The sequence below is a fragment of the Symphalangus syndactylus genome, chromosome 10 (genome assembly GCF_028878055.3).
Source record: "Symphalangus syndactylus isolate Jambi chromosome 10, NHGRI_mSymSyn1-v2.1_pri, whole genome shotgun sequence".
Classification (NCBI taxonomy): Eukaryota; Metazoa; Chordata; class Mammalia; order Primates; family Hylobatidae; genus Symphalangus; species Symphalangus syndactylus.
In genome coordinates this window covers 83,527,757-83,550,616 of record NC_072432.2, presented here as the reverse complement: position 1 = coordinate 83,550,616, position 22,860 = coordinate 83,527,757, and the positions used below count along the sequence as shown (strand labels likewise).

General features: G+C 38.2%; 1 protein-coding gene across 12 annotated transcripts in view; it reads right to left on the bottom strand.

Moving 5' to 3' along the window:
- The window catches only part of CLOCK (clock circadian regulator), a 121,780-nt gene that overhangs the window by 64,025 nt on the left and 34,895 nt on the right, over nt 1-22,860 (bottom strand). For 11 of the 12 annotated variants that reach the window (XR_010113871.1, XM_055294652.2, XM_063610436.1 and 8 more), the window contains one exon: nt 19,803-19,956. The gene's annotated coding sequence lies outside the window, so the exon portion shown is untranslated. The remainder of the gene's footprint in view (nt 1-19,802; nt 19,957-22,860) is intronic. The other variant, XM_063610441.1, reaches the window with a different exon arrangement.

The window sequence follows — 22,860 nt, the reverse complement described above, 5'->3', positions numbered from 1 at the left end:
GAATACACATTATTCTCCAGTACACAGAGAATGTTCTCTAGGACAGATCACCTAATAGGGCACAGAACAAGTTTTAACAAATTTAAGGTTGAATTATACTAAGTATCTTCTCTGATCACAGTGAAATGAAAATAGAAATCAGTATCAGAAGGAAAACTAGAAAATTCATAAGCAGATGAAATTTAAACACACTGTTGAATAACCAAAGAGTCAAGGAAGACATCAGAAGAGAAATTAGAAAACATCTTGAGACATACGAAAACACAACATACCAAAATGTATGGGATGCAGCGAAAGTGTTCTGACAGGGAATCTTATTTCAGTCAATGACTGCATTAAAAATGAAGAAAGATTCCTGCCAGCAGGTGTGCTTAAAAAAAAAAAAAAAGGAAAGATCTCAAACAACGCAACTTTATACCTCAAAGAACTAGAAAAAGAAGAACAAAGCCCATAGAGAGCAGAAGGAAGGAAATATGATTAGAGTAGAAATAAAACCGTGAATAGGAAAAAAAAAAAAATCAACAAAACTAAGAGTTGTTTCTTTGAAAAGACTAACAAAATTGACAAACCTTCAGCTACACTAGGAATAAGATTCAAAATCAGAAATAAAAGGAGAAATTACAACTGATGTCACAGAAATAAAAAAGCATTTTTTGAGACAGCTCAATAAATATACACCAACAAATTGGATAACCTAAAAAAATGGATGAATTCCTAGAAGTATGCCATCTACCACCAAGGCTGAATCATGAATAGAAAATCTGAACAGAGTTCACAGCAGCTTTATTCACAATGGTCTAAAACTAGAAACAACCCAGATGTTCATTGACAGTACAATGGATAAACAAAATGTGGTATTCATATAATGGAATGCTATACAACAAAGAGAAGACTGCATGGAACAGCACAGATGACTTTACAAGAGAGTAAATAGTTTTTTTAAGAATAGACAAATTAATCAATAAGTTAGAATGATAAAATAAAAAAAAAAATCTGAGCAGACACGTATAACTTGTAATTATATTAAATCAAAAACTTCCCAACAAAGAAAGGCCCAGGACCATATACATGACTTCACTGAAGAATTCTACCAAACAGTGAAAGAATACCAATCCCCCTCAAACGCTTCCAACAAACTGAAACGGGAACACTTTCAAACTCTTTATGAAGCCAGCATTATGCTGATATCAAAGTCAAAGACACCATAAGAAAAAAACTACAGACCAATATTCCTGATGAATATTGATGAAAAATTCTCAACAAAATACTACCAATCCAAACGCAACAGTAAATTAAAAGGATTATACCACATGACCAAGTGGTATTTATCCCTGGGATTTGAGCAAGGTTCAACATATATTAATAAAACCAATCCATGTGCTACACCACATTAACAAAATAAATGATAAAAATCGTATGAGGGATCTCAATTGATGCAGAAAAAGCATTTAACAAAATCCAACACCTATTCATGATAAAAAAAAAAAAAAAACACCATTCAACAAACTAGGAATAGAAGGAATTTATAAATCAAGAAAAGGAGGAATTTCTCTTTCTTAAAAAATAAATTGGTTTGAAAATTATGCCCTTTGACCCAGTAATTTCACTTTGAGAAATAAGATAATAATCAATGATGCATCTAAACTTTTATATTCACTGAGATATTATTAAAAATAATAAAGCTAGGCCAGTCGCAGTGGCTCATGCCTGTAATCCTAGCACTTTGGGAGGCCGAGGCGGGTAGATCACTTGAGGTCATGAGTTCAAGAACAGCCTGGCTAATATGGTGAAACCCCATCTCTACTACAAATATAAAAATTAGCTTGGCGTGTTGGCACACGCCTGTAATCCCAGTTACTCGGGAGGGTGAGGCAGGAGAATCGCCTGAACCCAGGAAGCGGAGGTTGCAGTGAGCCAAGATAGCGCCACTGTACTCTGGCCTGGGTGACAGAGCAAGATTCTGTCTCCAAAGAAATAAAATAAAATAAAAACAGTAAAGCTAGAACAAATTTAAATGTCTAACTGCATTAACAGTGGCATGAAAATATATCAGACATAAACCTGAATATACCAACTGTGATTGCTCCTAGGGAGTTTATGGATGGTATTTTTTGTTCTTTCTTTAGTACTTTCTAAAATTTCTCCCATGAACATGCATTACTTTTATAATCAGAAAACTTAAGTGCTGCATTTTTTTTCTTTTTCTTTTAACTGTCCGATACTAGAGGCCTAGCTATAAATGAGGAGGCAAATAAGATAAAACACAACCTGTTATCCATTCCAGAGAACAAAAACTTAAGTAAGAGAGACTATTTTTCTATGTTCTAGTCATTTAAAGAAAAAAAAGTTTCATCTAGTTAATAATTTTAAAATTATTAATTAAAAATGGCTAACTCAGGAATTTGAATTTTAAAAATTAAAATTGTTTTACAGTTCTGCAGCTCAGAAGGCCAACACAAATCTCACTGACCTGAACTCAGGGTGTCAACGGGCTGCATTTCTCTCTGGAGGCTTCAGGAGAAAATCCGTTTCCTTGTTTTTTCCAGCTTGTAGAGGCTACCTGAATTCCTTGGCTTGTGGCCACCTTCTTTCACTTTCAAAGCCATCAACTTTGCATCTTTTTAAAAGAATTATTATTTCAATAGGTTTTTGGGGAACGGGGGTGTTTGGTTACATGGATAAAACTAATTTAAAAATTAGTTTTTCCCTAACCTAATAACCTACTGACCCACTGACCTACTTTGGAATTTAGGTTTGTTAATTCTGATACCACAGGTATTTCGGGAACTGATGGATCTATTAACATTAATTAAAAGTAGTGCTGAAATTTAATTGACCGGTATAATACAAAACCTAAGGAACAAACCTTAACTATGTTTATTACCATTTATGAAAAATTCTAACTTGCTTCTGCAGATTACTGATTTTGTATTATAACTGAAACAATAATTATTTCTAAGAGAAGAACTATTTTAACTTGCAAAGGCCCAAATATTTAATACTTTTTAGATTCGTTGTTTAATGTATGAGAAAAAAGTGAAATTAAATAGTAGTTCTCAATTTATTCAATATTGAATGTATTAGCCATCTCTACAACCGATATAAGATATTGGCAAAATAAAACACATATTTGGTTTTACAGCTATCTCTACAATCAATTTAAATTTGAAAACTGACCTGTAAGAGTAAGAATCACATCCCAAACCAGTTTTATGAACCAGACCTCTTAGAACCGGAGAGGATTCTGGCTCAAGACAAACATCAACTGACACTATAACTCTAGCCTGCTGAATGTCAAGATGTGAGATATTCACTAAACCTCATTAAATAAACAAAAACTAAAAAATTAATACAGTTCTCTTAGTGGGACAATACTATTCCAATGATTCAACTAATATATATTTTTCAAGTAACGTCTGAGCTTCGTATTCATGTAATAGACTGATCTTGCCCACAGAATATAGGAGCACTTTATCCCCTTTTCAGAGATAAGACTGAGGCCTACATCTGTCCTCAGCCCCAAGTAAGCCCCACATAAAACCTGAAGGTGGAGGGAGAGCACAAGCCTCAGAATGAATTTCACATGTAATCAGGTACCATAAACCTGAAGCTATAACCACTCTACACCTGGCCTTCATCCTAACACCAGCAGGAAGAAAGAGGGAGCCCTGTGGTAGGCAGAATAACAGCCTCCGAAGAATGTCCATTCCCTCTTCCCTGGACCTTATGAAGATGTTACCTCACATGGCAAAAAAGGACACTGCAGATGTGATTAAGGATAAGGATCTTGAGATGTGGCGATTATCCTGCATTATCCAAGTGGGTCCAAAATAATCACGTGAGTTCTTAAGAGCAAAGGACCTTTCCTAGCTGTGGTTTGATATACCAGAAAAAAGGGTCAAAAAGATGCCAAGTTAAAGGCATAAGAATGATACAATGGACTATGGGGACTCGGGGGGAAGGGAAAGATAGGAGGGGGAATGAGGGATAAAAGACCATACATTGGGAACAGTGCTCAGGTGATAGGTGCACCAAAATCTCAGAAATCACCACTAAAGAACTTATCCATGTAACCAAACACCCCCGTTCCCCAAAAACCTATTGAAATAATAATTCTTTTAAAAAGATGCAAAGTTGATGGCTTTGAAAGTGAAAGAAGGTGGCCACAAGCCAAGGAATTCAGGTAGCCTCTACAAGCTGGAAAAAACAAGGAAACGGATTTTCTCCTGAAGCCTCCAGAGAGAAATGCAGCCCGCTGACACCCTGAGTTCAGGTCAGTGAGATTTGTGTTGGCCTTCTGAGCTGCAGAACTGTAAAACAATAAATTTGTATTGTTTTAAGCCATTAAGTTTGTGGTAATTTGTATGGCAGCAACAGAAAATTATACAGAATCCAGTTTCTCTCAATAAACCCAGCTCTAACCAACACTTCCCTTTCAGTATTTACAGCAACCTGCATAGGAGATCATCAAAGCGAATCCCATTATGCCCTCCATTCTTTTTACATCAGTCAACAAAAAATGCCCAAGACTCCCATGTCATCCCCCATCCCTATATACTTTCATCCCTACATGCTCTGTATGTCCCTACACTGACCCCTTTTCTCTTCCTCCCCCAATTCCCGAAATCCTTTCGCAGTGTCTTCTAGAACTCATGGTACATATCATCGTTAAAATATCCTATTTCCTCTGTATTATTGTTGCACACTCTTCACCTTTCTTGCACCAACCGTAACCTCTCTCCCCTCTAGGAGTTCTGCTCTAGCTCCAGCCCTTTCAAACGATGGCTTCTCTCCCATGTGAGATAAAATGTATTTATTCTCCCATATCTCAGATGACCAAGCCCTGTTGGTGGGGTGAACTTCCTTGTAACTCACTGTCATTTCTGGATTATTTTCTCCCTCCCTAAAACCCTAGCTTTGACTCTCATGCCACCAGACTACATCGGCTATCATCCCCTCCTTATTGCAGTCATTCACAAACCCCAAGATAAGCCCCTTCACTCCACGAAGGGTGCGACCCTCTCCAATACCTCTTTTGAATTTCAGTGTACACAAAATGATCCCCCCAAACTGGCCAGTCAGTTCCTTGATCTCTTCTGCAACAATTTTGTGTTCCACCCCACCTCCCACTCATTCTGCTAGTGTTACCCCAGAATTCACCATTACTAATATCCAAAAGACCCTCTGTATCCTCAATTTTAAGCACCTAACCCCTCTCTTTCACAAACTGGGATAGCATGTGATCCACCTGATGCAAAAAGACAAAAAACACAAACATTAAAAAAAAAAAAAAAATGCTGGGTGCAGTGGCTCACACCCATAATCCCAGCACTTTGGGAGGTCAAGGCGGGTGGATCACCTGAGGTCAGGAGTTCAAGACCAGCCTGGCTAACATGGTGAAACCCCGTCTCTACTAAAAATACAAAAATTAGCCAGGCGTGGTGGCAGGCGCCTGTAATCCCAGCTACTTGGGAGGCTAAGGCAGGAAAATCGCTTGAACCCGGGAGGTGGAGGTTGCATTGAGCTAAGATTGCTCCACCACACTCCATCCTAGGCGACAGAGCGAGGCCGTCTCAAAAAAAAAAACCAAAAAACAAAAACAAAAAAACTGACAATATAGCTCTAACTTATTTATGTTTGGTCTTTAAAAAGAAAAAAAAACTGTGCCAGCTCATAATCTTTGTTGGACCCTCGGTTTCTCTTCCTAGTAAAGGCACAAGGGAGTAAAGCAAGTTTATTTGACATGGTCGGGAAGACTAAATATAATGGCAGTCAATGATTGGTTAGGTTGTTAATTATCTTCTATGAGAAATGCTTCATTCTTTTTCATGTTTCTCTAAACTCTAGCCTTCCTTTTGACCACTAAGTCCTTTATACACTTATCATATTGATAAGCTATTCTGTGGCAAAATGTAATGATTGCTTACCACTCTAATAAGTTCAAGTTGTGCTGACTATAAAAACTTTTTAAAATCCAATTTACAGTATTTACTAACACAAACACATATAATGCAAATAATGAAAAACTTGTTCAGGGCTTTAAGGCTTCTGAAGATTATTTATCACATTCCAAGACACCAATTTTCCTTTCTAGCTTTAGTCTTATTTCTCCTTCCTCATTTCCTATTCTACTTTACTGTACACAGACTCCTTATGCTCCAGCTACACTAAGGAATCACGTCACCATTCCTAGATAGCAGAAAATAAAGACCTCTACGTAAAACAAAGGTTTGTCCATCAGTACCCAACATATTATCAACATAAATATCTTAATACAATAAACTGGAATTGACCTTCACAGAAAATCATGTCATTCACATCAGGATTCAACTAATCATGATATAAACTTTATGTTATTAGTGAAAAACTGAAGAGGTACTATGTGTTTCCTATGGCCTCTATAAAAATTATCACAAAGTTAATGGATTAAAACAACACAAATTTACTATCTTATAGTTCTGTGGGTGAGAACCCAATACAGGTCTCACTGGGCTAAAATCAAGGTGTTGGCAGGGCTGAATTCCCTCCTGGAAGCTCTAGCAGAAAATGTTTCCTTGCCTTTTCAAGCTATAGAGGCCACCCATGTTCTTTAGCTCACAGCTCCCTCTACTCCATCTTCAAGCCAGCAGGAGGCCAAGTCCTTCTCAGGATGCCATTTCTTCTGCCTCTTTCTTCCCTTATTACATTAAGCCCACACAGATAATCTAAGATAACCTCCATATTTTATGGTTAACTGATTAGCAACCTTAATTATTCCTTGCCATGTACCCTAACATAGTGGCAGGTTCCAGGAATTAGGATATGAACCTCTCTGAAGGGTCAGTATTCTGCCTACCACGTACCATGGACCAAGAAATCTCTGTTTGGCAAGGACGAAATCAAATATTTTTTGAAGGGAAAGATGAAACACAAAGGATAATTTGATCTATTAATAGATAAAAGACTACAGTACTATGCCAGTAGTTCTTAACTTCTGAACTATCTTATTCTTTCATATTTCTTTTTTTTTTTTTTTGAGATGGAGTCTCGCTCTGTCGCCCAGGCTGGAGTGCAGTGGCGCAATCTCGGCTCACTGCAAGCTCCGCCTCCCGGGTTCACGCCATTCTCCTGCCTCAGCCTCTCCGAGTAGCTGGGACTACAGGCGCCCGCCACCATGCCCGGCTGATTTTTTGTATTTTTAGTAGAGACAGGGTTTCACCGTGGTCTCGATCTCCTGACCTAGTGATCCACCCGCCTCGGCCTCCCAAAGTGCAGGGATTACAAGCGTGAGCCACCGCACCAGGCCTCTTTCATATTTCTTAAAGGGAATTGGAAAATAATGTGTATGACAATTCAGGCTGCATGAGTTCAACTGTAACTAAAGTCTAACTTTATTGCTATATGGTAGCAACAGGCTCTACGAATATTCTTCTGAATGGAAAAATCTGTCAATGTCCAAATGAATACTAGCGCATATTTCCCCTTTTGGAAAACTAATTGTTACACCATAAACAAATATAATTTATATACACTAAACAGATTGTCCAAAAAAGATGAATTAAACCCCAGACTTTGTAGAAGTCTATTTTTTAAAAGGGCAAATGTATGTAGACTTCTGAGATGGATCTCCAGAAAAAAAAAAAGAGATACAGAATTTTATCAACCTAAAAGAAGTACAGAATTTCATTAGTACTATGAATCCTCTAGGGACCTCTTAGGAAATCTGATTATTAAGTAGTACTATGACAATACTAGGCTTACAGCTAATTCATGAGATGTTTAATAACATACAACTAATATGTATAAATATAATGACAATGTTTGACATATTATGTACTACATCTATGAGGTCACCAGAGCCACTTAAAACACCACCAAAAAATGCATCAATTTTCAAGGCCACAAGTATTCCTCTTTGTGCAATAATCATTTCACTGAAAAGACAGTTGTTTCGACTTATTAAAACTCGGGTAAACTGTCAACTGCTTTTGTGTAGCCAAGCAGGACAAGCAAATTCAAAATCATCTTAAAAGTATTTCAAACAAGTTTAGATGCATCCTGAACCACAGATAATTCAGAAAAAAACTACTATAAAGCATGTCTTCTTCACTAAAATAATCATTATATCTAAGTTTATATTTAGGAAAAAATGTACTCCCTTTGAACTAGAAGATGTTGCAATATATAATTTATACACGTTACCCATTTCTGCTTTTCTGTCCCTATTTACTTTCAAAGCTTTCAAATTTAAAAAATTGATCTAGTTCCTTATTATTATTATTATTATTTTAACCCACTGACTGTTTGATCCTTACCCTAAAATGACAAGGTCTGGGAAAACGGCAGGCCAAGACCATATCTCAATCTGTGGAGTGGCAGGGGAGATGGGGCTCAAACTGCACAGGTCTTTGCATCACGTAAGTAGGAATAAATATAGGATAAATGAGGACGTGTAGATCGTACAAGAATCCACCAGCCAGAAGGCCTGTGACCAGGTTTCACAGAATCCAATATGGACATAACAAGTATATTATAGAACAGACATATACTCTTGATACAGAAGACACAACATCTGATGGGATTTCTACTGATTCATCTTTAAGCTCACTGACTCTTCTGTCATCTCTATTCTGAAATTGAGCCCATGCAGTACATCTGTATTTCATACATTGTATTTTTCAGCTCTGAAATTTCCATTTGATTACTTCATATAGTTTTTATTTTTCAGAGAACTATTTTTCCACTCCTTTCAGAAGTGTTCACTTTTACCTCATGAGCATGAGTACTTTAAGGCTTTTTTCTGATAATTCCATCATCTGGATCATCTCAGAGTTGTCATCTGCTTATGTTCTTTTCCCTTTAAAAATGGTCAGATTTTACTGTTTCTTTGTATGTCAAGTAATTTTGGATTATATCCTGGACATTCTAGATATTAAGTTATGAGATTCTAGGTTCTATTAACATCCTCTAAAGCAGCAGTCCTCAACATTTTAGGTACCAGGGACTGGTTTCATGCAATACAATTTTTCCATGGGCAGCGGGGATGGTTTCTGGACAAAACTTCCACCTCAGATCATCACGCTTGTTAAGTTAGATTCTCATAAGGAGCATACAACCTAGATCCCTTGCACTCGCAGTTCACTGCAGGGTTCATGCTCTTATGAGAATCTAATGCTGCTACTGATATGACAGGAGGCGGAGCTCAGGCGCTAATGTTCACTAGCCAGTCACTTACCTCCTGCTGTGCGGCCTGGTTCCTAACAGGCCACAGTACCAATCACTGTTTCAGTTTTCAAAGCCTTCACAATGCTGCTTGAATCTATTCTCCGCATGCATCTCTCAGGGGCAACTCTGGGATTTGAGCAGTGGTTTACATCACAGTTCAGCTCTCTAGGTCTTTGCTGTGTTTCTTTGGCTCTGTTCCATGTACGTGTAGCTCATGGATGCGGTAGGACCTTTGTGTGTTCATACACACAATTAGGGAATCTCCCCCCAAACTAAGTCTCTTCTCTCTGAGACTTCCAAAGCATGCTCCAGCTTCCAGAGTTCTCTTTCCCAATTCCTCTGGCCAGAGAGATGGCTTTCTTCTTGGGATTTTAAGTGCATGTACCACTATGGCAATGTAATTTTACAAATGGTCTCAGGGCACGGCTGGGAGAGAAAAAAAGGGGGGACTTTTCCTTGTCCTATGACTAGAAATAAAGGGTTTCTCTTGGAGTTTTTGCTAACTGCTGCACTCAATATGTACTTCTACAACCCAGCCTACCATTTGGTTAAAGCTGGATAACGAAAAGAAAAAAATAGTAAGCTAAGCACTACACAAGCTATTCAGGTTTTGACTTCCCTTCTCAGTTTGTCTATTACTGTTTACTTTCGAAAGTCTTCAGATAATTGTTTTTGTTTCTATCTAGAGGGTTTTTGTTGTTGTTTTTGTTTTGTTTGGTGGGGGGTGTGTTTTGAGATAGGGCCTCACTCTCTCACCAAGGCTGCAGTGCAGTGGTGTGAACACAGCTCACTGCAGCCTTGACCTCCTCGGCTCAAGCAATTCCCTGCCTCAGCCTCCCGTGTAGCTGGGATTACAGGTACACACCATCATGCCCTATTGATTTTTAACTTTTTAATTTTTTGCAGAGACAAGATCTCATTATGTTGCCCAGGCTCGTCTCTAACTCCTGGGCTCAAGCAATCCTCCTGCCTTGACCTCCCAAATTGCTGGGATTAAAGGCGTGAGCCATAGCATTGGCCTAACCGGGGTTTTAAGTTCTAATCAGAGAGGCTTACTCCACTTTTGCCTATCCATTATGTTTCATCCATTTCCCAATTAAATTTCACCTAATAGCTTTAGTAGTCACCACTAATTGTTATCTAGAATCATTATTTCATTAGGAGTATGCACTGTGGTGAGTTTGTAAGCCGATCGTTCTCCAGTGTTTCCGTTTGTTTGTCTGTTTTTGTGCTTGTTTTTGAGACGGTCTTATTCTGTCACCCAGGCTGGAGTGCAGTGGCACAATCTCAGCTCACTACAGCCTCGATCTCCTGGGTTCAAGTGATCCTCCTGCCTCAGCCTCCTCAACAGCTGAGACTACAGGCATGTACCACTCTGCCTAGGGCTAATTTTTTGTGTTTTTAGAAGAGACGAGGTCTTGCTATGTTGCCCAGGCTGATCTCAAACTACTGAGCTCAAGCAATCCTCCCACCTCAGCCTCCCAAAGTGTTGGGATTACAGGCATGGGCCACCACATCTGACCTCCAATGTTTCTTAATAACTACAATTCTTCTAACGATATGCTTTCCCTCTTAACTATTTGGTAGTCCTGGAATATAATCTGTACAGAAAAAGATTAATAAATGGTTGACTTTTTCCTTTCACTTACCAATTATTTTCAGAATAATAAATTGGTGTATATGAGGGTTTTTTAAAATAATTATTATGAATTCTTGAATTATTATATATTTGTGTATTTCAATGTACTATAATCATTACACTTTTTAGTTTTTATTTATATTAAAATTTCTGTCTTTTTTTTTTTTTTAAGAGACAGGATCTCACTCTGTCACCCAGGCTGGAGTGTAGTGGCATAATCACAGCTCACTGCAACCTCAAACTCCTAGGCTCAAGTGACCCTCCTGCCTCAGCCTCCCAAGGAGCTGGGACTACATGCATGAGCCACCATGCCTGGCTTATACATATTTTTTTAAATTAGTCAAGTGCAGTAGTGAGATGAGGGGGAAAGAGTAGAACAAGGAGTTCAATCTATGACTGTGAAGAATCAAATGAAATAACCCATTACCTTTAGACTAGTCATATTACACTTTTTTAAACCTATTTTTATGGGAAATTACAAATATACACAAAGTAAGAATAATAATATAATTAATCCTATATATCCATCACCCAGTTTCCACAATTATCAACTCATGGCTAATCAATCTTGTTTCATCTGTTTTGCACCTTCCCTTCCTCTCCACTCTTTCAGATTATTTGAAGCAAATCCCAAGTACTGTATCATTCCATCTGTAAACAGTCCAGTATATTTGTATACATTACAAGGGCTTTTATAAAACAGAACTACAATATCATTATCATACCTTACGAAGTCAACAAAAGACATATAAGACCTTTTTTTACATGCAAAATAACAAAACACCCTGAGAGAAATTATAAAAGTCTAAATATAAGAAGGCATACAATCTCCCAATTGATTGGAAGTCTCAGCACTGAAAAACACCCAATATCTCCAAATTGATTTATAAATTCTACATTAAGCTAGACAAAATCCAATCAGGTTTGTGGTGGGTGGTGCGGAGGACTGCTTATAAGTTGAGTGCAGAATTTTTATTGAAATTCAAAGGATCACGAAAGCCAAGGTAATTCTGAAGAACAAATCAGAGGATTTAAACTATCAGATATCATGACTTATTATAAAGCTACAGTAATTAAAAGAGTATGGCAATGGCACAACAGACAGACCAACAGAATAGAGTCCAAAAATAAATCCATGAATAAACAGTCCCTTGAATTACAACAAAAGTACTACTGCATTACGGTAGGGAAAGGATGATCTTCTCAATAAATACTACTGGAACTGGACTTCCACACGGAAAATAAAATGAACTATGAGGCTTACATATATCATACATAAACCTAAGTGCAATAGTTGTAACAGTCAAGTTTATAGAAGAAAACATAGATAACATCTTCTTGGCTTTAGGGTAGGCAAAGATTTCTTAAATGAAACATAAAAAGCATTAACCATAAAAAAATTTGATAAAATGGACTTTATTAAAATTAAGAAATTATCTTAATCAAGATACACTATTAAGAGTGAAGAAGCAAGCCAAAGACTAGGAAAAATATCTTCAATACAACTGAACAACTGAAATTATCTATTTCTGGGGTAATCAAGACAACCAACTCAACAGAAAAATCAGCAAAAGACATAAACAGTCATATCCCAAAAGAGGATATTCAAATGGTCAAAAGGCATTTGAAAATATTCTAAGCCTTTTAAATCATCAGGGAATTATGAATTAAAACTACAATAGATCTTTACTACATATGCTCCATAACAACTAAAACTAAAAACACTAATAATTTCAAGTGTTGGTGACGACGTTGAACAATGAGAACTCTTTGTACACTGCTAATGGGAATGTAAATTAATTTAACTACTTTGGAAAACTACAATAATCTCCTAAAGCTAAACAGCCAAATACCTTAAGACCCAGCAATTTCACTCTTAGGTGTCTACTCAACAGAAATGTGTACACATGTGGACCAAAAGACATGCTCAAGAATGTTCACAGAAGTATTCTTCGTAACAGCCAATACTAGAAACACCCCAAATGTTCATCATAGTAGAATAAATACTGACATATCCATACAACGAAGTATTTCACAGCAACAAAAGAAAAGATGAACCACTGCTACATGCATCAACATGGATGAGTCATAAACAAGATTTTAAAAGGCTAGGCACAGAATTCAAAAATAGACAATACTGAATGAGTCACATAATAGTTATCTTTGGGAGTGTGTAATAACTGTTAAGGGGCATGAAGGAGGCTCCTGGGTTGATGAAAACGTCCTATATCTTTTTCTTGATATTAGTTAAATGGGTGTTGACTTCATAAAAATTCATCAAAATGATACTCAGGATTTATGCACTTTATAATATGTGTGTTATAATTTGATGAAAGAGTAAAAAAAAAAGTGATATCATGTCAGTCCCTTGATTTTTTAAATTTAATTTTTTTTGGTTATTTGTCTATGAAATTAAAAAGTCTAGTAATGCTAAGTTCTACATCAGCCTGCCTCTTTGTGGGTACTAAAAGTCATGTTCACGTTCTTTCTTAACACAATTACTGAGGAATTGTCTTGGTATGTGGATCCTTCCCATAACATGAGGACAACAGAAAGTCTAGCTTGAAGCTAGATTTATCCAATATTCACAAACTAGAAAATTGTAACACTGCAGGTACTTCTTCTTAGTGTAATTATAAACGATCAATTTTTCTTTATTACATTCCAGATCACTAGTTTCCACAGTTTCTATTTGGCAAAAAGAGGTTAGAAAAATAAAGATAAAAATAAAGGCCGGGCGCGGTGGCTCACGCCTGTAATCCCAGCACTCTGGGAGGCCAAGGCGGGCGGATCACAAGGTCAGGAGATCAAGACCATCCTGGCTAACACAGTAAAACCCTGTCTCTACTAAAAGTACAAAAAAATTAGCCGGGTGTGGTGGCAGGCGCCTATAGTCCCAACTACTTGGGACGCTGAGCAGGAGAATTGCGTGAACCCGAGAGGTGAGGCTTGCAGTGAGCTGAGATCGCACCACTGCACTCCAGCCTGGGTGACACAGCGAGACTCCATCTCAAACAAACAAACAAACAAAAAACACAACTTGAGGCTTCACATCTAAGCTTAGTTTTAGCTGGAATTGAAAACATTCAGCAAATCAAGGCAATGTATCACAATAAGGTTGTTGTAAGAATGAAATAAATATTAAATGTAAAGTGCTTAGAATATAATGCCTCAAAGTAAATGCTCAAAAATGTATTAATACCGTTCTAACAAACACATGTAACAGACCCTTATTCTTGAATTTCCTTCAAAATATAATACATGGTAGTAAAACCAGACCCACTTTTAAACAAAGTATTTTTATGGAGCTGAGAACAAAATCAATTTTTAATGAATCTGAACTGAACATATTAAAGTACAGGATCAATAAAAACTTAGTAAATTGTACTCAAGAATTTTTTAAGTTCTAAATTATACTTATTGGTATTTAACTATGACCCTACGATTAAAATAACCGAGATAATCAGGAAAAATACTGCTAATATAAAGAGCTCATCTTTGCATTGCATTTTTTACATTTGTAAAGTTGTATTTCATTTCAATACCATATTACTATAAAATAATTAAACCTATTTTATAAAACATAAGTCATAAACTTACTAAATCCAGCAAAGAATCGCAGAACAGGCCAGGTGCAGTGGCTCACACCTGTAATCCCAGCACTTTGGGAAGCCAAGGCAGGCGGATCATGAGGTCAGGAGTTTGAGACCAGCCTGGCCAACATAGTGAAACCCTGTCTTTACTAAAAATACAAAAATTAGCCGGGTATGGTGGCACACACCTGTAGTCCCAGCTACTTGGAAGGCTGAGGCAGAGGTTGCAGTAAGCCGAGACAACGCCAGTCTAGGTGCCAGAGCAAGACTCTGTTCCCCCAACCCCCCCACCAAAAAAAATCACAGAACAAGAAATATTTATACTTGTGATCATGTAAAGATATGCCACCCAACAAAAAAATTCTTTTCAATAACAGTACCATCATGTAAACAAAGTATATGTAAAAGCAGTTTGAAAAAAAAAAGGGGGACTATATTTTTTAAACAGTCCTATTGCAATACTCTAAGTGTATTTTTAATGGAAATAAATGTTAATTTAAAAGTAACAGTAGCCAGGGAAGGTGGCTGACACCTGTAATCCCAGCACTTTGGGAGGCGGAGGCAGGCGAATCGCTAAGAGTTCAGGAGTTCAAGACCAGCCTGGGTAACATGGCAAAACCCCTTATCTGCTAAAAATACAAAAATTAGCTGGGTGTTGTGGCACATGCCTACGGTCTCAGCTACTTGGGAAGCTGAGGCAGGAGGATCAACTAAGCCCTGGAAGTCCAGGCTGCAATGAGCTGTGATTGCACCACTGCACTCCAGCCTGGATGACAGAACAAGACCTTGTCTCAAAATAAAAAATAAAAAATAAAATTAACTGGATGTAATTTCCAGTTTTATACATAGCTGCTAAACATGTTTCTCAAACTTTATACTTGGAAATCATTCAAACACGCAGAAAAGTTGTAAGAATAGTTCAAAGAGCTTCTACATATCCTTTATCCTGATTTGACCAACTGTCAACAACAATCCTGTTGACCAATTGTCAACATTTTGCATTACTGTGCATATCATACATAAACATATTTTTTGAACCATTTGAAAGTAAAATGCACATATCTTACCTTTTTACCTCTAAATACTTCAACTATACCTCCTAAGAACAAGGATATTCTCTTAAATATCTACAGTATAGTTACCAACTTCAGGAAACTTAAGTTACACAGTATCTTAATGTAATGCCTATTTTCTCTTTTTGTTTTAGTTGAGCAAAAACTGCCCTCCAAGACTTCTTCCCTCTTCCAGTACAGAATCCAATCCAGGGTCATGTACTGCATTTAGCTGTCATGTCTACCTAGACTTCTTTAAGCTGAAACACTTTTCTTTCAGTAAATATCTTTTGTTTTGTTTTTTTTTTGAGACAGGGCCTAACTATGTTGCCCAAGCTGGTCTTGAACTCCTAGGTTCAAATGATCTTCCTGCCTCAGCCTCCTGGGTAGCTGGGACTAGAGGTGCATACCAACGCACCTGGCTTCTGCTAAATACCTTTTAAACAATCTTATCTTTACATGGTATCCTGCAAGATAAGATTTTAAAAGCCGAATTCTTAAAAAAAAACTACATAGCGAAGTTCCATTAAAAAAAGAGGTTCAGTATAAGAGCTGCGAAAAGTTCAGAAGACTTAGATAAAAAATACATAAATCTTCCTATTCAAGAGTAGCTTTTTAGCATATGGTATTTATTTTATTTTATTTTTTATTTTTTTTGAGATGGAGTCTTGCTCTGTCCAGGCTGGTGCAATCTCGGCTCACTGCAACCTCTGCCTTCCAGGTTCAAGAAATTCTCTGCCTCAGCCTCCCAAGTAGGTGGGATTACAGGCTCCTGCCACCACACCTGGCTAATTTTTTGTATTTTTAGTAGAGACGGGGGTTTCACCACGCTGGCCAGGCTGGTCTCAAACTCCTGACCACAGGTGATCCACCCACCTCGGCCTTCCAAAGCGCTGGGACTACAGGCGGGAGCCACCACGCCCGGTCTACAGTACACACATTTTAAAGCTTTTTTTTTTTTTCTTTTTTTTTTTGAGACGGAGTCTCGCTGTTGCCCAGGCTGGAGTGCAGTGGCACGATCTCGGCTCACTGCAGGCTACGCCCCCCAGGGTTCACGCCATTCTCCTGCCTCAGCCTCCCGAGTGGCTGGGACTATAGGCGCCTGCCACCTTGCCCAGCTAATTTTTTGTATTTTTAGTAGAGACGGGGTTTCACCGTGTTAGCCAGGATGGTCTTGATCTCCTGACCTCGTGATCCACCCGCCTCGGCCTCCCAAAGTACTGGGATTACAGGCGTGAGCCACCGCGCCCGGCCCATTTTAAAGCTTTATAATGAGGAGGTTTCTAGGTTTCTTTGAGATCAACAATTCTTAGATTAGAGGTTTATATTCTCTCTATTAAATAGCAATATATAATCAATTTATACAAATAAATTTGGCCAATGATTGTATTGGTATCTGTAGAAAATGGATCTAGGCTGGGCACGGTGGCTCACGCTTGTCATCACAGTACTTTGGGAGGCTGAGGCAGAAGGACCACTTAAGTCCAGGAGTTCTAGAGCACCCTAAGCAACATAGTGAGACCTCATCTCTACAAAAAAATAAATGAAATTAGCTGGGCATGGTGGTATGCACCTATAGTCTCAGCTACTCAGGAGGCTAAGGTGGGAGGATCGCTTGAGCTTGAGAGATGCAGTGAGATGAGATCATGCCACTGCACTCCGGCGTGGGTGACAGAGCAAGACCGTGTATCAGAAAAAAAAAAAACAAAGGCAGGGGGGAGCCAGGCATGGTGGCTCACACCTGTAATCCCAACACTTTGGAAGGCTGAGGTGGGGGGGAACACCTGAGGTCAGGAGTTCGAGACCAGCCTGTCCAACATGGCAAAACCCCATCTCTACTAAAAATACAAAAATTAGCCAGGCATGGTGGTGCGCACTTGTAGTCCCAGCTACTCAGGAGGTTGAGGCACGAGAATCACTTGAACCCAGGAGATGGAGATTGAAGCCAAGAGAGCACCACTGCACTCCAGCCTGGGTGACAGGGCAAGATTCTGTCTCAAAAATTAAAATAAATAAATAACTTTTTAAAAAAGGATCTACAGAAAATTACTATTTTCATCAAAATTCTCTCCTCCAGTTAACAAAAACATCCAGTCTCAATAAGCAAACCTTTAAAGAAAGGGGAATGACTTTGATCATGCATAGATATAACAGTTACTGGAACTGGCACATACCTTGTTCTTTCATTGGACACTTACTGTGTGCCAAATATGTGTCAGGCCTATGCTAACTGTGGAGTTGAGAAATCCAGTGGTGAGCTAAAAAGGCACAGTACCCACTCTTAGGAAACTGGTAATTTAGCAAACCACCAAGACTCCTGTTTTCAGACAGGAAAGGTATTAGTTTTCCCTAATTTGGAAATGAAGCAATTAGATTCAGAGTGGTAAATGTGCCCCGAGCCACATAACTAAGTGTTCTCAAGGGACAAAGAAGGTAAACACAAAAATTATGGTCTTCTATCTCCTAATATAGTACTTAACCTGCCTGTGTCTGACTACAAAAGAGTTCCTTAACCATACCCTTTAAGCCTATCCATTGACTCCAAAGGGACAGCGTACTTTCATCTCCAATGAACTACTTTTGTTTCATTGAGTCAGTCATCAACTAATCTTTTAAGTACTTAAGATACTAGGAATGTAAGGTATTATAGTAACATTAAAACTTGCTTAAAAACAGAGTAGCATACTAATTTTCTTTCTACATATTCTCACATATTCATTTTAGAATAAAAATAATAGAAGAATCCATTTCCCCGATTTACTATTTTAAAACAACACAGGTCAATATAATTAGAATATGGGTTATACCTTCCACTAAAGAAAAAAGTACAATTAAGTCACTGAGAATTGGCATGGACTCCTACCTCTCTCTAATTTCCCCCAATTCATCTCTTAAACCATAGCACTCAAATCTATAAATGCTTCTTCAGCCATGTACAGCAAGGATCAGCTAAACTTACTCTGTAAAGGGCCACACGAGTACATTTTTGTTTTTTTTTTTTTTTTTTTTTTTTTTTTTGAGATGGAGTCTTGCTCTGTTGCCCAAGCTAGAGTGCAGTGGCGTGATCTTGGCTCACTACAAGCTCCGACTCCCGGGTTCACGCCATTCTTCTGCCTCAGCCTCCTGGGTAGCTGGGACTACAGGCACCTGCCACCACGCCTGGCTAATTTTTTGTATTTTTAGTAGAGACAGGGTTTCACCGTGTTAGCCAGGATGGTCTCAATCTCCTGACCTCATAATCTGCCCGCCTCGGCCTCCCAAAGTGCTGGGGTCTCTGCTGTAACTACAGACATGTGTTGTAGGGATACATTTTGAGAAATGCATAGGCAATCTGTCATTGTGTCAACATCACAGACTATTTCTATACTTAGATGGTATAGCCTACTACACACCTAGACGATCTGGAATAGCCTATTGTTCCTAGGCTACAAACCTGCACAGCATGCAATGGTACTGACTACTAAAGGCAACTGTAACACAATATAAGTATTTGAGTATCTAAACATATCTTAACATAGAAAAGGTAACAGGTTGTGCCATGATGACATGATGGCCATGATGTTATCAGGCAATAGGAATTTTTCAGCTCCATTATAATCTCATGGGACCACTGTCGTATATTTGGTCCATCACTGACCATGTAATGCATGACTGTACTTAACTGCTGCTATAGCCTGAAAGCAGTCATACACAAAACCTAAAAAGTAAGAGTGGCTAATGTTCTAATAAAGCTTTACTCATAAACACTAAAAATTAAATTTCATATAACTTTCACGTGTCACAAGTTAGTCTTCGAGATTTTTTTTCAACCATTTACAATGCAAACATCACTCTTAGCTCATGAGTCATACCAAAGCAGGCACCAGGCTGAATAAATTTGGTGGTGTGCAGACCCCAGGGAAGGCCTGCTTGTAAAGAGGAGCTGCAGTCTGGCTCTTCTTTTACCTCAGTCAACTGACACTTTACCGCTACAGCTAAGGCCTGGAAGGAAATAATTCTTATTTGACTTTCAGTCATTCGCAAATCATCTTCCTTAAACTCAAGAGAAGATAAGTTATGATTCTTACTTTTGACTAGTTTTGAGAAATTTCAGGAATTGCTAAAATACTTTACATCTGGATTTCAATTATTTTTCCCAATGAATAACTTTCTTACTCCTCATAAGAATGAAAATTCTAAAGATAAATAAAAGCTGCCAAGGAAAGTAGCAGATCCTTCCCCAATATTTTTATAATTCCTTGTCCTACGCTTCCACCAGGACGCTGCAAATCCCACCCTACCATAATTAAGGGAAAAAAAACAAAGATAGCATACCTTTGAGCTCAAAATGATGACTGAAGGTATCTAGTGAAATTTGCCAAGTTCTAAAGATTCATTTAAGAGGACTGTAGAATTATCCAAAGGCATCTTACAACATGATAGAATCAGCTTCTGAGCTTCAGCAGCTTTGCGGGAACAAATAAAAATTCTGTAAAAAAACAGCAGTTGCTGAAATAATGCTAACCAAATTTTAAGTAACATTATTATCACTAGTATTTTTGTTTCATCGATGTATAGAATATTTATTGTGAGCCTCCTCTACGTGCCAAGAATTGGGAACGTGTCAATAAACAGATCAGATCTCATCAACCCGTCTGGGAACTCAACCATAAATGGGACAAAAAGTTTGAAAAATCACGATGGTGTGAAGGGAAAGCGTAATAGAGATACACACTAGTTTGCTGGAAATTGGTTAGAAAAGTTCTCCTGGGATGGGCGCGGTGGCTCATGCCTGTAATCCCAGCACTTTGGGAGGCCGAGGCAGGCAGATCACTTGAGGTCAGGAGTTCAAGATCAGCCTGGCCAACACGGTGAAACCTCGATCCTACTGAAAATACAATAATTAGCCAGGCATGGTGACATGCACCTATAATCCCAGCTACTGGGGATGCTGAGGCAGGAGAATAGCTTTAACTCGGGAGATGTAGGTTCCAGTGAGCCGAGATTGCACCACTGCACTCCAGCCTGGGCGACAGAGCAAGACTCCGTCTCAAAAAAAAAAAAAAAAAGGTTCTCCTAAAGGAGGAGAATTTAATGCAAGAGTGTGTATGATCTAACCAAATAAAGCAAGAGGGAAGAGGTGAGAAAGAAAATATTTTGTCCAAAGGGAACAGTGTGTTCAAATGGCTAAGTGTAGGTGAAAATATGACATTTGTGTGGAAGTAAAAGAAGTCTAATGTAGATGTTCAGAATGAAACAGGAAATGAGAAAGGGCATTTCCTGAGACAAGATGGGCAAAGAAAGAAAGTAAAAAGGTGAAGCAATTTGCCCTGAATCACACAGGGCTAAAGGCAGAGCCCATTTTAAACCCTTATCACTTGACTGCAATATACTAGCCATTCTGAAATTCTGAGCAGGAAGCTAAAAGTTCCTAGAGAGGAATTTCAGGGGACCTTTGCAAGAGCCTAAGGAATGACTGCCCTGGGCCAATAGCTGACCTTGCCATGGATGGATAAAAGAATCAACTGATCATCAAGCGTCCATTGTGCAGAATGAGAAAAAGTCTCATCACAATTCTCAACAAATAATTAACAATTACTAAGCACTTTACTATGTGTAAAGCCCTGTTTTAAGCACTTGACATGTATTTATTCAATCCTCACAACATCACTATCAAGCAAGTGCTTTCATTATCCTATTTATCTAGTATAATTTTAATGACACAGTCCAATCATGGCTATTAATTTTCTTGTACTGACAACATTCTCAGAAATGTCAACAATACTTCTTGACACAATATTGAAAGCACTTTAGTGACTCTTCTATCAGAAAAGTACTGCTTAAATATCAACAAAAAAAGACTTTAGAACATTAATTTGGTTCCTTTAGCTTTTCTAATTTAATACCACTGTTTCCCACCAACAGTGTAAAAGTAAACTAGTTCAACCACTGTGGAAGTCAGTGTGGCAATTCCTCAGGGATCTAGAACTAGAAATACCATTTGACCCAGCCATCCCATTACTGGGTATATACCCAAAGGACTATAAATCATGCTGCTATAAAGACACATGCACACGTATGTTTATTGCGGCACTATTCACAATAGCAAAGACTTGGAACCAACCCAAATGTCCAACAACGATAGACTGGATTAAGAAAATGTGGCACATATACACCATGGAATACTATGCAGCCATAAAAAATGATGAGTTCATGTCCTTTGTAGGGACATGGATGAAACTGGAAAACATCATTCTCAGCAAACTATCGCAAGGACAAAAAACCAAACACCGCATGTTCTCACTCATAGGTGGGAATTGAACAATGAGAACTCATGGACACAGGAAGGGGAACATCACACTCCGGGGACTGTTGTGGGGTTGGGGGAGCGGGGAGGGACAGCATTAGGAGATATACCTAATGCTAAATGACGAGTTAATGGGTGCAGGAAATCAACATGGCACATGGATACATATGTAAAAAATCTGCACATTGTGCACATGTACCCTAAAACCTAAAGTATAATAATAAAAAAAAATACCACTGTTTCAGGTCCACATAAAAAACTGAGGGTAAAGTACAGAGATTTCCCATGTACCCCCTGACTCCATTAATGCACAGCCTTCCCCATATTCAACATTCCCCACCAGAGTGGTACATTTACTACAACTGACAAACCTACACTGACACATCCTTATCACCCAAAATTTTAGGCTTCACTCTTAGCGCTGTACATTTTATGAATTTGGACAAACATAATGGCATGCATCCACTATCATTTCATACCAAATAGTTTCATTGGCCTAAAAGCCCTCTGTGCTCCACATATGCATCCCTCCCCTCACTAACCCCTACACCACATTCATTTTTTTATTACCTCCATAATTTTGCCTTTTCCAGAATGTCATAAAGTTGGAATCATACAATACGTAGTCATTTTAGATTGGCTCCTTTCACTTAGTAAATACACATTTAAGATTTCTCCATGTCTTTTCACGGCTTGATAGATAATTTCTTTTTGGCACTGAATAATATATTCCATTGTCTGAATATACCACAGTTCATCCGCTCACATAATGAAAGACATTTTGGTTGCTTCCAAGTTTTGGCAATTATTTAAAAGGATGCTATAAACTTCCATATAAAGATTTTTGTATGGACAGAAATTGTCAATTCTTTGTTTGCTAGATCATATGGTAAGACTATGCTTAGTTTTGTAAGAACCTGCCAAACTGTCTTTCAATGAGGCTGTACCATTTTGCATTCTAACCAGCAATGAATGAGAGTTTCTGTTGTTCCACAACCTCACCAGCACTGGATGTAGTCAGTATTTTGGATTTTCACCATTCAAATACGTATGTAGTAGTATCTTATTTTAATTTGCATTTCCATG